The sequence below is a fragment of the Cheilinus undulatus genome, linkage group 18, assembly GCF_018320785.1.
Source record: "Cheilinus undulatus linkage group 18, ASM1832078v1, whole genome shotgun sequence".
NCBI classification, from domain to species: Eukaryota; Metazoa; Chordata; class Actinopteri; order Labriformes; family Labridae; genus Cheilinus; species Cheilinus undulatus.
This window is the reverse complement of record NC_054882.1, coordinates 19,915,318-19,930,809: the sequence shown is the minus strand read 5'-3', so window position 1 is coordinate 19,930,809 and position 15,492 is coordinate 19,915,318.

Here is a 15,492-nt window from a genome sequence, read left to right as displayed (position 1 = left end):
AGTAGGCATATTAAGTGTATAGCAGTAGTCTTTACTAAAAATCATTAGTTTACATAAATGAAGTCTAAATTGTATGAAAAAACAATGCTAAGTTTAACTTACATAAAATTATATTGTGGCGATCCACGAAGAAGTCACCTGGAGCAGGGACTTCTGGGAGTGCGTTGTGTGTACGAATTTTTTCTTCTACTGTTTTTATAATGTTCATGTTCATTGCATTTAGTTTATTAGTTCGTGTTTTTAGTGAGAAGTATTCTTTGAAGTGTGACACCATGAGTGAGGGGGTCAATATTGCAGACCACCCTGTCTGTATGTGACTGTATCTGTGGTTCGGAATAAATACTAGCTGCTTATATTTTCTGTGCGAGAGCTTGTCAAAGTCATTCAACTCGTCCGGGAGCCATTCCTCATCACTGCTTGCCACAATGAAAAAACTAAAATGCATTCATGAGACGCAGACTTCCACCATTAGGCCTATCTCCCAATAGTGAAGAGTCCTTTAAAAATATTCCTGCATGCAGACAGTGCTCCGGATCAACTGATCACTCCATCCCTGGTGGGATGGAGACAAGGTGAGAAACTGGCTTCGCCCCATGTGGAAGCCATGATAGAAGCATTGCCTGCCAATGCAGACAGATGCACTGACAGTCTCACCCATGGTTTTTTGAAAATTTTGAAAAGTCCCTCCCCTTAAAGAACTAAACATGTTAAGTTATCTTAGCTTAACATGACCATTGCATTGCATCTTTCAGCTGAATAGTACAAACAACTAATCTGATTTAGTAATGTCAATGTTTTTTGACAAAACACAGAAGTTTAAGTAATGATTACTTAAAAGTTTAAGTAGAAACAAAATCCGGATTTACAGTGTAGATCCACCCCTGCTTATGATGAAAAGACGCACATTTCACGGTGACAGCTCATCTCCACATTCAGACTCAAAACAAGAGCAAACTGTAGGAAGCTGTGTAACTTTATAGTAGTGATGGTACTTAAAGTTAATTATCAGATGAAGCAGCTCCTCTGTAATGCAAAAGTTGTCATCAACTCCTCGTACAAAGGTTAGGGGCTGTGTGATGTCTGTGGCATCGGTGCTCTCGTCACATGCGATGGTGTAAAATTCAAAAGCACAGGCTTTGTCTGAAACTTGTTGTTTTAAGTTAGCTGACAAGTCTTCGATTCGCCAGTTAACGGTGTTCCTGGACATACTAACATTGTTGTAGTCCTGCATTTTCTCTGGACATATTATTTCTGCGACTTTAGTTAGGCACTGTTTTATGAAGTCTCCCTCAGAGAAAGGCTTTCCATGACGGGCAATAAGATGAGCTATCTTGTAGCTGGTGGTTGTGGTATTTTCTTGAGTTTTGTGTGCACAGAAAAATGCTTTTGCTGAGCTAGGAAGCTGGCACCAGTATATAAGGTGTAAGACTGATGCTTGTTTCATAGTGTCATCGAACGTTATAATCTTTCATCACTGCAACGGTTTCATTACAGATTAAACAGACACACTTCCCCTTGACTTCAGTCAAGGGGAAGTGTGGCCTCGCCCCATGTGGAAGCCATGATAGAAGCATTCTGCACTCACTTTCTATCTTGTGTTTCTTTGCTGCTGCCATGTTTCATCACCCATCAACTCTTCTTTGAGTGATGGCGCCTGTCTTTTGAAATGAATAAGCTGCCTCTTCAACAAAGCTGCTCCACCTAGTGTCGAAACTAGGAAGTACAATACAGTCAAGCACAAGCCTCATGTTCTCATGCGGGCCATATTTTGCTTTATTTTTAGAATGTGCCGCAGGCCAATAAAAAACAGGCCTTAGGCTGCAGTTGGCCCATGCTTAAACTTATCACTTTCAGTGAGAAGGTTATGATAATGTAGTGTGAGGAGCACACAATACCGTGAGTTTTATAACGCTATAAGAGAACTTGATATATAGAAATTTGGTGAGAGTATTACATTTGACACGATGGAGGCTGAATTAACACTGATGACTTTTGCTGTGCAGAGTTTAAACAGAAGAGTAAATTATCAACACTACTGTGAGTAATTTTAACAATCTTCAGAGTTTATTAAGCAGTAGTGTTAAGTTTCAGTGACACTATACAAGGGTTAGATTTTTACTGTAATTAGAATAATTGAAAATTTTAAGACTAGGAAAAGAGTTCATTTAATGCCTTTTCTGACTCAGACCAAATACACTTGGATACAGTGTTAAAATTAACTCTCTAAGCGTTACTGAAAAATGCACTGTATGCAACTGTAAATCTTGTTGTAAAATCAGACTGTTTATGTATGTTTGTTGTTTTGTTGGGATGTTTTTTTTATGGTTTGCAGCCCTGTAATAACCTCTGTCTTATGCCCGCAAGAGTTTCACAAAAAAGGAAAAAAAAGGCTCCACCAATGTAGAGCGGTTTGTGCATATTTGTGTTTGGCTGCAGTATCATATGGACTGCTCAAAAACTAAATTTAAAGTACAGTGGTGTATCTCATCTCTGTTTAATTGTTAATTGTTTAGGACCAAAACTACTGTTGACAGCTTTGTGGATTATCATGTCAAAACAGTGCATTATTTTTGGAAAGATGAGCTGTGGTCGGGTTTTTCCAAATTAGATTTTTCCAATAACATGAGAACCTTGAACAGATTTGATTCTTCTCTGTTTTTCTGGACAGCAGTAAAGGTCGAAACTTCAGCAAATTAAATAAACTAGCCAGATGAGCTATGTGGAAATAAGTATTTTTCTGGGAATTTGCCCAAAAAGTTCGCCAACAGAAGCATAACCACTAATTCCGTAAAAGATGGGACGTTGTGTAAAATGTGAGTAAAAACAGAAAACAATGACTTGCAACATATTACAAAAAAATGTTACAATGGCATGAAAAGATTTGGAATGTGGCTGAATGTCCAAGAAACACCTGGAACATTCCAGGGTAGGTGGGCCAGTTGGTTACAGGTAAAAGCATCATGACTGGGCATAAAAGGAGCACCTCTGAAAGGTTTTGTCTTTCACAAACTACTTTGTGAAAATACTGTGTGGGCAAAATGTCCAGCAGTTTATGACTCAGTCCCCATATAGTACCCACATAGAACTTGAAATAGGACCAAGATGGTCTTGTGTGTCTTACCTAATTGGTCCCACCCAAAACCCAGCATAATCTTGTTTGAAACCATACTGGTAGTTGGCACTGGGCCATTATCAAACCTATTGAAAATCCCATATAGAACCAGTTTTGCAATCCCAGGTCATCCCCATGTACTCCCCACATGAAACTTTAACTGAGACCAAGATGGGTCTTGTGTATTTTGCCCAAATGTACCCTAACCAACACCCAGTGTAATCCTGTCCGTGACCAATATGGGAAGATGGCATGATGCCATTATGAAACCCATGGACAATCTACAGAACCAGTTTTGCAATCTTATGTTGTCCCCACGTAGTTCCCACATTGAACTTTAAACTGAGACCAAGGTGATTCTTGGTTATTTCGCCCAATAGAGCCCCATCCACCACCCAGTGTAATAATGTGTAAAACCCATATTGGTAGTTGGCATGGGGCCATTGTGGAACTTGCGGACAATCCCACATAGAACCCACTTAACATTCCCATATGGGACCCTCTCTTTTTCCCATTTTGGCCCCACATGGGCCCAACACACAAATATTTGGAGGGATAGTCCCTTATATAAGCAAAAGATTCTGGAAATCTGGAGGAGTCTCTGCAAGGCCAAAAAACCAACATGAATGTCCCTGACCTTCGACCTTCAATGTCAGCACTGCATTAAAAGTCTGGCACCATTTTGTGATGATATAATGACGTGGACCTGGGAATACTTGTGGACTACGAGGGAATACTGTGACGGAGACATTTCAGGGAATTTCATCAGTCAACTGCAAGTGATATTATTAGAAAGTGGAAGCATTTAGGAACGACTGGGTAAACGACTGCTAAGGCTCATGGTAAAAGTCACCAATGCTCTGCTGATTCCATAGCTCCAGAGTTCTGAACTTCCACTTGGTTAGTCTGGGTTTGGCCGATGCTTGGAGAACATTACCTTCCTGACTGCACTGTGTCAACTGGGAAGTTTGGTGGTGGAAGGATAAAGGTATAAGGATTTTTACAGGGTTTGGGCTAGGTTGCTTATCTCCAGTGAAGGCCAATCTTAGTACTTCAGCACACCAAGACATTTCGGACAATGCTATGCTTCCAACTTTGTGGCAACAGTTTGGGGAAGGCTCTTTTCTATTTCAACATGGCTGTCCCCTAGCACACAAAGCAAGGACTAAGGACATGGTTTGATGAGTTTGGTGTGGAAGAACTTGACTGGCCAGCACAGAGCCCTGACTTCAACCCCACTGAGCACTTTTGGGATGAAATGGAATGGAGATTGCGGGTCAGGCCTTCTAGTCCAACATCAGTGCCATGCCTCATCAATGCTCTGCAGAATGATTGGGCAAAAAATCCAGCAGAAAAACTCCAGAATCTTGTGGAAAGCTTTCAAAAAAGAGTGGAGGCTGTTACAGCTGCACAAGGGGACTAACTCAGGTAGCCAAATACTTTTGTCCATATAGTTTGTTAGTTATACTGATTTAAGGAGCATTAATGTGTAATTCTAGTTTCCCCACAACCAGGTAGTGTATTTTGTGTCACTTTTTATGTGCATTTTGGCACTGCAGCTTTAAATCTTAACAGAAAAAGATACAGATTAACATCAGGCATCACCATTCAGCTAAAAAAATATCGTGTTGTGACTTTTGGTGCATATCCTCCGGCCCTTACCAGACTACAACTCTGTCTGCTGTCATTAGTTATGTCTGGGTGGTGTGTAATGAGCTATGTAAGATAATGTCTGGACGAGGGGGCGGTGAAGCTCATGCTCCTCTTTGAAAACACTCAGCTCATTTCCTGTCTCCTTCTGCCTGTCTCTTCAGGGTTTTTCCAGGCTGTGAGCTCTGTGCTGGTCCCGCCTGCGCTGCCTCACTTCATAACTCCTCGCAGACTCGCCATAACAGGGCACAGCCACTCTAGTAAAGTTGACATTGTGTTTTCACAGCTGTACAGGACAATTAAGGCGTTGGAGAGAAGAGTGTGAGTGAGTGAGATGGAGTCGAAAAACTGTGGAGGCCTCAGGCGTCAGCTCTGAACCACTAATGCAGCTTTGGCAACACTTCTACTGCCAACAGTGGAACAATTTCTTATGAAATCAGAGTAAAATGAAATTTAACTTGAGGTCTGACTTCCCAGATGTTCCTGGCAGAGAACACATGAATATTACTGTATTTGCTGTGAGACAGAGACTGTGAAATCACTTGGTGTGTGGGGCTTGTTCTGGATTTCTGATGTCTCATTTTTATCTTCCCTGAGCCAAACAGAGAGAGAATAAATATAGGATTGAATTTCACATCCCTTTTCTCTTATTTATAAACCAGCCATCACAAGATGTTATGCAACACATGGCAGCGGCCGCAAGCCAAACGTCTGTAGTCTGAATTCTGTGATTTCAAAGTCAAAACGAGTAAAACACACTCTTAAACAAAAGCAGCGTCACTAAAACGACACAGTCAAACATCTCTGCCCCTGCCATTTATGGTGAAAAAAAAACATGTTTATGTGTGACGACCAAACTTAAAATCGTCACTTTTAGGTCGTGGGTGGTGATAGTTTAGAATAAAAGAGGTCATTTATGTGGGAGGAAGCCTCTAATAAGGGATGGATGTTGGATTATTCAGCTGTTTATACTGTAAAAACATGGAAAGTGCGGTTATGACTCAAAATTATTTTGCACAACTTTAAAGTCAACATCTGCAGGAAGAAAAACAATCAATTTCAAGATTGAGAAACTTCCCTAAGTGCTATGAATCAGCTCAATTTCAGCAAGAGTGAATCATCCCTGCAAAAACATTTACCCAGGTTTCCTATATTGTCGGTTTACACTGATAACAAATGACACACTGCATCACTGAAGCAAGCCTCTGTGGGGCAAAAGAGACAAGAGCTTGTTTACCGAATGGCCTGTGACAGCTGAGTGCGATGAACAGAAAACTGAGTGACTGCGTGTTACTAACTCCTCTAGTTCCATAAAACATCTCCTCCATTTAACAAGGAGATCAGAAGCTGAAAAGGGTGATGTATACAAGAAGGGTTTTAACAGTTCCCAGAGGTCACAGTCAAATTCGCACCTTAGTTTCGGCGTTACGGTTGAGTTCAACAGGACAAAATGCAACAGAGTCCCCAGTTTATAATTCTACAGAGTAACACTGAACAGTAAGAGGTTGTTAAAAAATTAGATGTGTGAACTTAAAAATCCAAAATGCCTTTTCAGCCCTTTTTCTCAGTTGATAGAACACGTTATAGTTTTAAGAAAACAGTACCCAATCACAGTAAGTATTTTTTTTCATTGTGCTTAAAGTGTTTGACAATCATCCTTCAATCTGCATAGTTTCCACAGAATACCCGTCGATGTTTGACACATTTGCACCATGAGTGAAGTTACCCTCTGAGTTAAAGAAGTCCCTCCTTTGGTGACTAACTTCAACAAAGCGAGGATGATATACAGAACTCTGTGGTAGAGCACCTTCTGGGACAAATTGCATTTTTCAGTCTTTGTTATGTGTAGTCAAAATACCTCACTTTGGGTGGGAAGGGGTTTGAAATTAAAGGTAAGTGAAAGATCTAAGGGCAATTTAAAGTGGATGAGGAACATGTTAATTATATATTTCAACTATATTTCACAACTTTCCACAAAATTTTATGAAATCAATTATGACAAGTATTCTCAGAATTATTTGGTTGGTTTGACCGTGTAGGTTTCTTTCATTTTTTTTACTTTTAACTGAAAGCTGACAGATTTAAAACGTTAAGGCAAGAAGAAATTTAAAAAAAAAAGAAAGAGAAAAAATGTCTGTTAATTTTTTTCCCAACAGATCCCAGTGTTGCTCTACTGTCTGGTGGAAACTGTGGCAACCAGTGGAATTACAAGAAAATCTGTATCTGGTATTTGTTTTTATCTGTGGTACCACAGAAACATGCAAAATAAAAAATCTAAAATGATGGCATCTGTGGAGGGGACCCTCCCTATGTATGAATAAAAGGCTTTTTCTGAGTTGACAAAAAAAATAAATGAATAAATAAAAAAAATTGTATTCAGGTGAAAAAAACAAATTTAGACGGACCTGCTGGTAAATATTATGTTTATTATGTTGCAAGTTTGTGCCACTAAATGCTACTAGGACAAATAATACACACTGTACCTTCAACAGTTTCATTTAAGGGGGAAAAAAAACTATTAACCTGTTTAAAAGTCCTTAAGTTTAACGTTGTACACTTAAAAATGTGGAGCTTTTTTTTTTTCAAAATTTCCACAATGACAAAATTCATCCCAATGCCAGGAAAATTCCAAAACAAATTTCCCCTGAAATCTCCAATAAAATTCTCCAAAACATACAAGCATATTCAAATAACCTTTATGAAAATACTGGACAATTTCCAAGCAAATTCCTGATAATACCTGAAAAAAAAATTCCTTAAAATTGAAAAGAAATCTTACATAAAATTTCTGTGAAGTTTCTGAAACATTTTTTTATTGTGTCCCATAAAAGCACCCAAACTTGTCTTCAAATATTCCCCAAATATTTCAGGGAAACTTGATCATGAAGGCTAAACATTCCAATATAAAATTCCTTCAAAAAGTTTCATTTAAATTCCTGAAAATGTTCTAGCAAATTCCCCTAAAATTTCTTATCATATTCCCCAAAATGTACAAAACCATTCCTCAAAATTCCATGAAAATTAAGGAAATTCACCAAAGATTTAAACTAATCCTGAAATTTCCATCAGAATTTTTCAACATTTCTACATTGTATGCATTTTTGGAGGTTTTATCATGAAAAAAAGCACATTCTATCAGCATTTAATCTGTATGTGCCATTGATCGTAGGTGTACCTAATAAATTGATAGGTGAACGAACGATTTGACAGGTGAATTTCACTGTTCCAGTCCTCAGTGAAGGAGTCAGAATGCTTCTTAATTATATTACATGATCTTTTATTATAACGTGATAAATTAAATACGTGATGCGTACCTTTAAACCGTTCATGCACTCCACTCTCTGCATATCAATAGACACGGTACAGTCTCTGTTCACATACCAGTGAAGTCATCAACAGTTTAATTCAGCCAATCACATAACATGACAGAACCTCCTCTGAAGAAGTTCTCATGTACTTATACACACAGCTGTAAATATACAGCAGATCTTTTTCAATGAAACACTCTATACTTATTTATTCATTCTACATTAACAGTGTCTTCCTCAAGCAAATTTGATTACAGATAAATTTTTTTAAAACTGCTAGAACTGCTAAAATTAAGTCATACTGTCATGTTAGTATATTACCAATGAGGTTTATTTGGCTCTACAGCAGACGCACAGGATGAAATAGATACTCTGTATGAATTTATACTGATCATCACGGACTAAATATTTGAATTGAAAATGTTTACTATGGAGCCCTCTGCTGGAGGAATGATAGAATGTTCTGAACTGAGGAAATGTGTCTTAAATTACACCTGCTGTCATCAGATCGAATAATTATCCATTTATGCTAAAGTAGTGCTTTTGTTGCCCTTATTTGACCTCACTGAGATATTTGTATTTAATCCATCCTCTTAAAAGACAAATTTACCTCATTTTATTGTTATTTTAGCAATATTAGACCACATGAATTCAAAGAAAATCTTTTAAAATGCCGAATTTCCCACCTAACTGTGTCGTACTGTGATAGGCCATGAATCACATTAATTATCTTTCAGTTCTGAGGATTTAAAGGTACAAGTATGTGGACTTTTTATGCTGAAATATCGAAACAATTTAAAAAATAGATACTATGTTATAGATTGCATGTATTTATACCGTATGGTTTTGCTGATCACAGTGTCTGATGTGCGGTCTGTCAGGCTGAAGGACGGCACATCTGACACTTTGGTCAGCAGAACTGGAGCCCCACAGGGGACTGTGCTCCCCCGGTCTTCACTCTGTACAGCTCTGACTCCCAGTGCGACTCTGAGTTCTGCCACATGCAGATGACACTGTGATTGTGGGTTGTGTTGGGGATGAGGAATACTAGAGCCTGGCTTAGGACTTTGTGATATGGTGCAGGTTGAACCACCTGCAGCTGAACACCTAAAAGGCCAAAGACATGGTGGTGGATTTTCAAAGAAACAAGCCACATCTACTACCTGCATCAAGGGTGTCAACATGGAAGTGGTCAGGACCAAAAGCCCTACCTGGAGCTGCAGTTGGACGACAGGCTGGAGTGGACAGCTGAAGCATCTGCTACTTTGTTGTAACCTTTTGTACAGGCTTTGTTTTTGTGCAGGACTAATGTGCTCTATACAAATCGTTTTTAAAGATTTTAACTCAGGATATGTTTCCTATACAGGAAAAGACAGAAAAATTTCATTGATGATCATACTCTGTGAAATCACTATTTTAAATACAAAAACGATTGATTCTCATTAAATCACCCACAAATGACCTTTCAGGCGCATGAATCCTAGATAACTTGGTTGGTACAGAAATTGGCAAAACAAACAGTCTCTCAGGCAGTCTGACAGACATCAGCATCAATCAATCTGTGCTCCGCTTTGAGAGTACACCTGTCACACATTCATCACCACATGGAGAAATGGACAGAGTTTCCACTGTTAATTCTGATCCTTTTCCTTCCCATTCTCTCACATTTCTTCTCTTCTCAATCATCCTGTCGTCTTCCGTCAGCTGCCGCATCACTCTCTCTCCCCATCTCCCTCTTTGTTCAGCGACTCCTCCATTAGCCCCTCGGAGGAGTTTCAACTTTAATTTTGGCCGCCGACTGGGGAAGTGAGACGACCAATTGGTGCAACCGATGTGATACATGTCAGTCTCCATGGTGACAGGCTGCATGTTCTGCATGCTGATATCCAATCATGTGCCTTGTAGTGACAGAGCTGTGACAGTGGTCCACTGAGGGATGGGGGGTTTATTTCCAGGACTTAATGCTGCTACACAGACCAGGTTCCTGCCTGTAGATCCAGCATCGTGCCTTCTTAAGGATGGAGAGACTGATGCTAGAATCAGTAGCCTGTAAATTTATACAGACATTCATGAACCTCAGAGGATGACTCTATGATGCTATTAGTGCTCCCATGCTGTGTCTAAATGGAGCCTGACTGATCTGAGGCTCACCTTGTTTTTTATGATTCCTGCTTTGAATAATCAGACTTATACAATAAGACAAAGCTATCAATCCCTGCATTTTGCACATCTTTTGATGCTTTTTTTTTTCATTTAAAAAAGGGACTACAGTGAGGCTTGATAGCCTTGCAAGCCACAAAAATGTATGAAAGTAAATATATGGAAAAATCTACATCCACGATTCCAAAAAAGCTGGGACACTTGTACTGTAAAATGTAAATAAAAACAAAGCACAAATCTAATAAAACCATATTTTACTCACAACAGAACATCTGCAGCATATTAGATTCTGAGACATTTTACCATTTCATGAAAGATACTGGCTCATTTTGAATTTGATGGTGGAAACACATCTCAGAAAAGTAGGTACAGAAACAGTTTTCCATTTGGTCTCTCTTAATTTTAAATAAGCTTTGGCCTACAGCCTTCATTCCCAACATTGGGTCCGGGACCCTCTTGGGGGGGCGCCATTGATTTTGGGGGGGATGACCTGTCTGCTCTGAGTTAGTTAAAATTAGGTTCACTCATGCTACCTAAAAACCACGTCCATATGCTAATCCTAGTAACACTTGTGGTTTAGGTGGTTGTATTTGGCTCGATGAAAACGATTCAAATTTATGTATATTTTTGACAGTAATATGTCACTTTTGTCCGTGTAGGTATGTGAAGGGGGAGCTCAGTGAAAAAAAAAGTTGGGAACCACTGGCCTAGACTAGAAAACAGCGGTGTTTGTGGATTATGTTCATGTATGATGCAGCTTCAACTCCAGTGTTCCTGAGCCCATGCAGTGATTTCCAGTACAGAATCATACCTGTTTTTTAAAGCAATGCTGCTTAATGTTCCCAAGATCATGAGCATCCAGTAATGACCTTTGGCCTCCTCCCTTATGCAGAGATTCTCCAGATTCTCCTGATCTCTTGATGATATTATGTGCTGTAGATGGTGGGATATTCAAAGTCTTTGCCATTTTACATTAAGGAACATTTTTCTGAAATGATTCCACTAGGTTTTGACAGTTTTTTACAGATCAGTGAACCTTTACTTCTTTACTTCTGAGAGACTCTGCCTCTCTAAAATGCTCTTTTTTTACCCAGTCATGTGACTGACCTGTTGTTAGTTAACCTAATTAGTTGCAAAATGCTTCTCCGGCTGTTTTTTAAATTAGCACCACCTCCTTTTTTTTTTTTGCCCTGTCCCTACTGTTTTTGAGATGTGTTGCTGCCATCAAATTCAAAATGAGCTAATATGTTTCATGTAACTGTAAAAAGTCTCAATTTCAACATTGTAAATAATTTATGGGTTTATGAGATTTGTAATTAATTGCAGTTTTTACTTACATTTTACACAGCGCCCCAACTTTTTTGGAATTGAAGCGGTACGTCAGATTCATGATGTGATGATCTGCTGAAATCAAAAGTGTGAATTTATTGGAGATTTTAAAGTTGGACTGTAAACACTGACATGAAACAGAACCTTTCCAGCTGGATGGCCCAGAGTAATTTGCATGAAGCCTCCAAAACCAACCACTTCTCGCTCAGATCTACGTCCTGAGATTGGTCTACTTGTGAATACGGAGCCACAATGCATGCACAAATAATAAAAAAAGATGGGGGAGGAATTGTTTCAAAAAAAGGATCTTTTATTCATAGCTTAAAGCTTAAAATCTTCCAAACCAGACTGTGTGTGTGTTAGGCCTGCAGATGGCAGACACCGGGAGGATGAACCGAGGCTAAATAGTTCCCAGGCTTGATTGATGAGATGAGGCTCAGGTGTGGAGGAGGATTAGCAGCAGCAGGAACCTGGTAGGTATGATCAAATGCAAATGTTTAAATTCCATGTATGGTTATACACTATTTAAAAAAAATGTAGACCTCCTCTCTTAAGCTAACAGATACTAATGTATTGCCACTGGGATCAAACTGCAAACAATACATTTTTACAACTTTATCTGAATTAAAGCACACAAAACATTACATCACATTATCAGATCCTGCCTGATAAGGATTATTGATTTTGAAAGAGAGGGAGAGGAAAAGTGAAACAAAGCCATATTTGATCATCCCTTTTACATAACACCATTCCTTCTGTCCCAAAAGTTGGGATGGGCAAGACAAAGGTCGGAAAAGTAGGTGGTACTGCATTAAAAACAGGCATAATTCTGTACTGGAAATCACTGCACAGACTCAGGAACACTTCCAGAAATCATTGTCTATCAACACAGTTTATCGTGCAATCCACAAATGCAAGTTAAAGCTGTATATGTAACACTATCCAGAAACGTAGCTATATTCTCTAGGCAAAAGCTCATTTAAAATGGACTAAGGCAAAATGGAAAAGTGTTCTGTGGTCACATTAATCAAAATTTAAATTCTTTTTGGAAACCTTGAATGCCGTGTCGTGCAGACTGAAGAGGAGAGGGACCATCCACCTTGTTATCTGTTCAAAAGCCTGCATCTCTGATGGTATGAGGGTGCATTAGTGCCTATGGCTTGGGCAGCTTACATATCTGGAAAGGTGCTATCAATGCTAAAAAGTAAATAGAGGCTTTAGAGCAACATATGCTGCCATCCAGACAACATCACTTTAAGGGAAGGCCTTGCATATTTCAAGACAATGCTAAACCACATTCATCACAACAGCATGGCTTCACAATAGAGGAGTCCAGGTGCTGAGCTGGCCTGCCTGCAGTCCAGACCTTTCACCAATAGAAAAAATTTGCTTCATCATAAAACAGAAAATAAGACGACTCAGGACTGTTGAGCAGCTAGAATCCGAAACAGACAAGAATGGGACAACATTCCTCTCCCAAAACTCCAGCAAGTTGTCTCCTCACTTCCCAGACGTTGTTAAAAGAAGAGGGGATGCTACACATCGTAAGCATGGCCTTGTCCCTACTTTTTTGAGATGTGTTGCTGCCATCAAATTTAAAATGATGTAATAATTTTTATCAAATGGTATATTGTTTATGTTCCTTTGTAAATAAAATATTTTTGGGATTGAGGTTATACTTTAATATAGATTAGTGGATAAAAGTAATCAGCCCTCTATGTTTGGTCTAGTTTAGGATGGCAGGGCTACATCCATCATGTTCAAAGGCTGTCTCCCTCATGAATTATCTCTTTGTAAGGATGTTTTCTATGAGAGATGACAACCAGAGACGGGTACTTTATCCGTCCTCCTGCCTCATGGAAAAGCATCTCTGTGAGTGCGAGTGAGGGACTAGTCATCCGCTCAACAGCATTACTAAATCAAAAGAATAGGGCTACTGCCTCATGGATGACGGCTGAAGCTGAGCTCCCATCATGGAGCTCCAGTAATGAAGCATTTTCAGAGAGGCGGCAGCAGCATCAGGGGGTGGTGGAGCTCCAGGGATCGCATTAAAGACTCTCTGTTCACTGTCACTTTTGACACTCTGTTTACGATCTCTCCTGATTGGAGGTAGAAAAGAGAGTTTAATGCAGAAATGGAATACACAGGAGATCTTTCAAAAGCATTTTCCTTAACTCTTGTGTCTTAAATGTGACGTGTGACATTTTAGAGGAATAAAAAATGACTTAATCATCTTGTTTAATTATCCTGATTAGTCAGAGTAGCTGTTGATACTCCGTGAGATCCTCATTACAGGATATTAGATTCAGATAAGCAGATATTTGATGTCTAAATCCGGCACAGGTCTGTAATGAGCTGCTTCCGTTTGTGGGTGTTTTTGTTGAGAGACACAAAAGTAAAAAGCAAGCAAAATTGAGCTCCAGAAATGGATGCCAGAAGCCAAAGGTGGTACTAAATCTATTACACCCTCTCGTTGCCATGGTAGCAGCCCATCTTAAATCCATTTTCTTTCCCACCACCAACTTTTCTTAGTCGTCTAATGTGTTATTAAGAGGCAATCACAGTGCCAGAGAGTGAAGTCTCTGTTAGCGTGTTGACAGCTATCAGTTAAAGCCATCAGACCAGAGAATATAACTCCACCCTGTTTGTGAAGTGAGGCAGCAACAATAGAAAACATCCATCATTCTAACGTCAAAGCTGATTACAGATGACGCCCAGACAGCATCGTTTATGTTATGCTCCGATACCTCGTGCCACATCAACGCCTGTTTTAAATCAGAGTTTAACGAGTGTTATTGAGAGGGGGCAGTGCTGGTGATCTTTAGAGAACAAGCTCTTGTTTTCTCTGAAAGTGACCTCAGGCAGGAAATGGTGTGATCAAAAGCTCATTATTGACCCCAATAATAACCTAATCCTCTGAGGCAGAGTACATCAACCTGAGGAAAAGTCATGCATTTCCATTATCCTCTCCCCGCTTCAGTCTGCCACAAAGAGATCTCTCACTTTTGGATATCCATTAAACGTTTGACCTAAGCTTTTTCTAGCATCAGCCTTCATATACCGACCTCTAGTTAAAGCACTTTAATGACTCTTTTACCATTCCAGGACCTAAATATGCTCGACTTAGGGATAAGTAGTTAGGGCAGACTTTTGAGGTATTTGTGTTAGTTTTATCTAAAATATATCTTGTAGTGATTTGTATTAGGGAGGACATTTTTGGTTAACTTTTACCATCCTTAAATTCAAATTAGAAATTATTGGTTTATCCATGAATAGAGTACCCTTTTGAATGCCCCTTTGGTAGTTAAAATTAGATAGCATGTCCTCCAGCGTGCCCACCGGTGGACAAAACATAATAATGTGTCCTCTCGAGTGCCATTCAAGTGAAGCAAATTTGAAAAAGTGCCCTCCAGGGTGCACATCCTTGGCATAGAATTTGAAAAAGTGCCCTCATTAGCACCCTTCCAATGCACAAAGCTAATAGTTTGGCTTTCAAATAGACAGTGTGATCAAGTCCACTCCAGGGGGCCCCCTCCTTGGCATAAAAAGTGATAAAGAGCCCTCTAGAGTGCAATTCCAATGGACACAATGTGGTAAGGTGCACTCGAGGGTACCCTTTTGGTGCACAAAACATGGTAAATCTCCCTCTTTGGTGCCCTTCCAGTGCACAAAGTGTGATGAACTCTACTCCAAGGTGCCCACAATGTGCACAGAATGTGATAAAATGCCCCCCAGCATGCCCATGCAGTGCCCAGCATGTGATAAAGTGCCATCTAGAGTGCTCTTTCAGTGCACAGGAAGTGAAATATGCCCTCTAAAGTTGCTTTCCAACTGACAAAATGTGAAAAACTCTCCTCCAGGGTGCCCCTCTAGGGCACAAACCATGATAAAGTGCTCTTCAGGGGTCCTTACAGAGGACAAAACTGGGTCAAG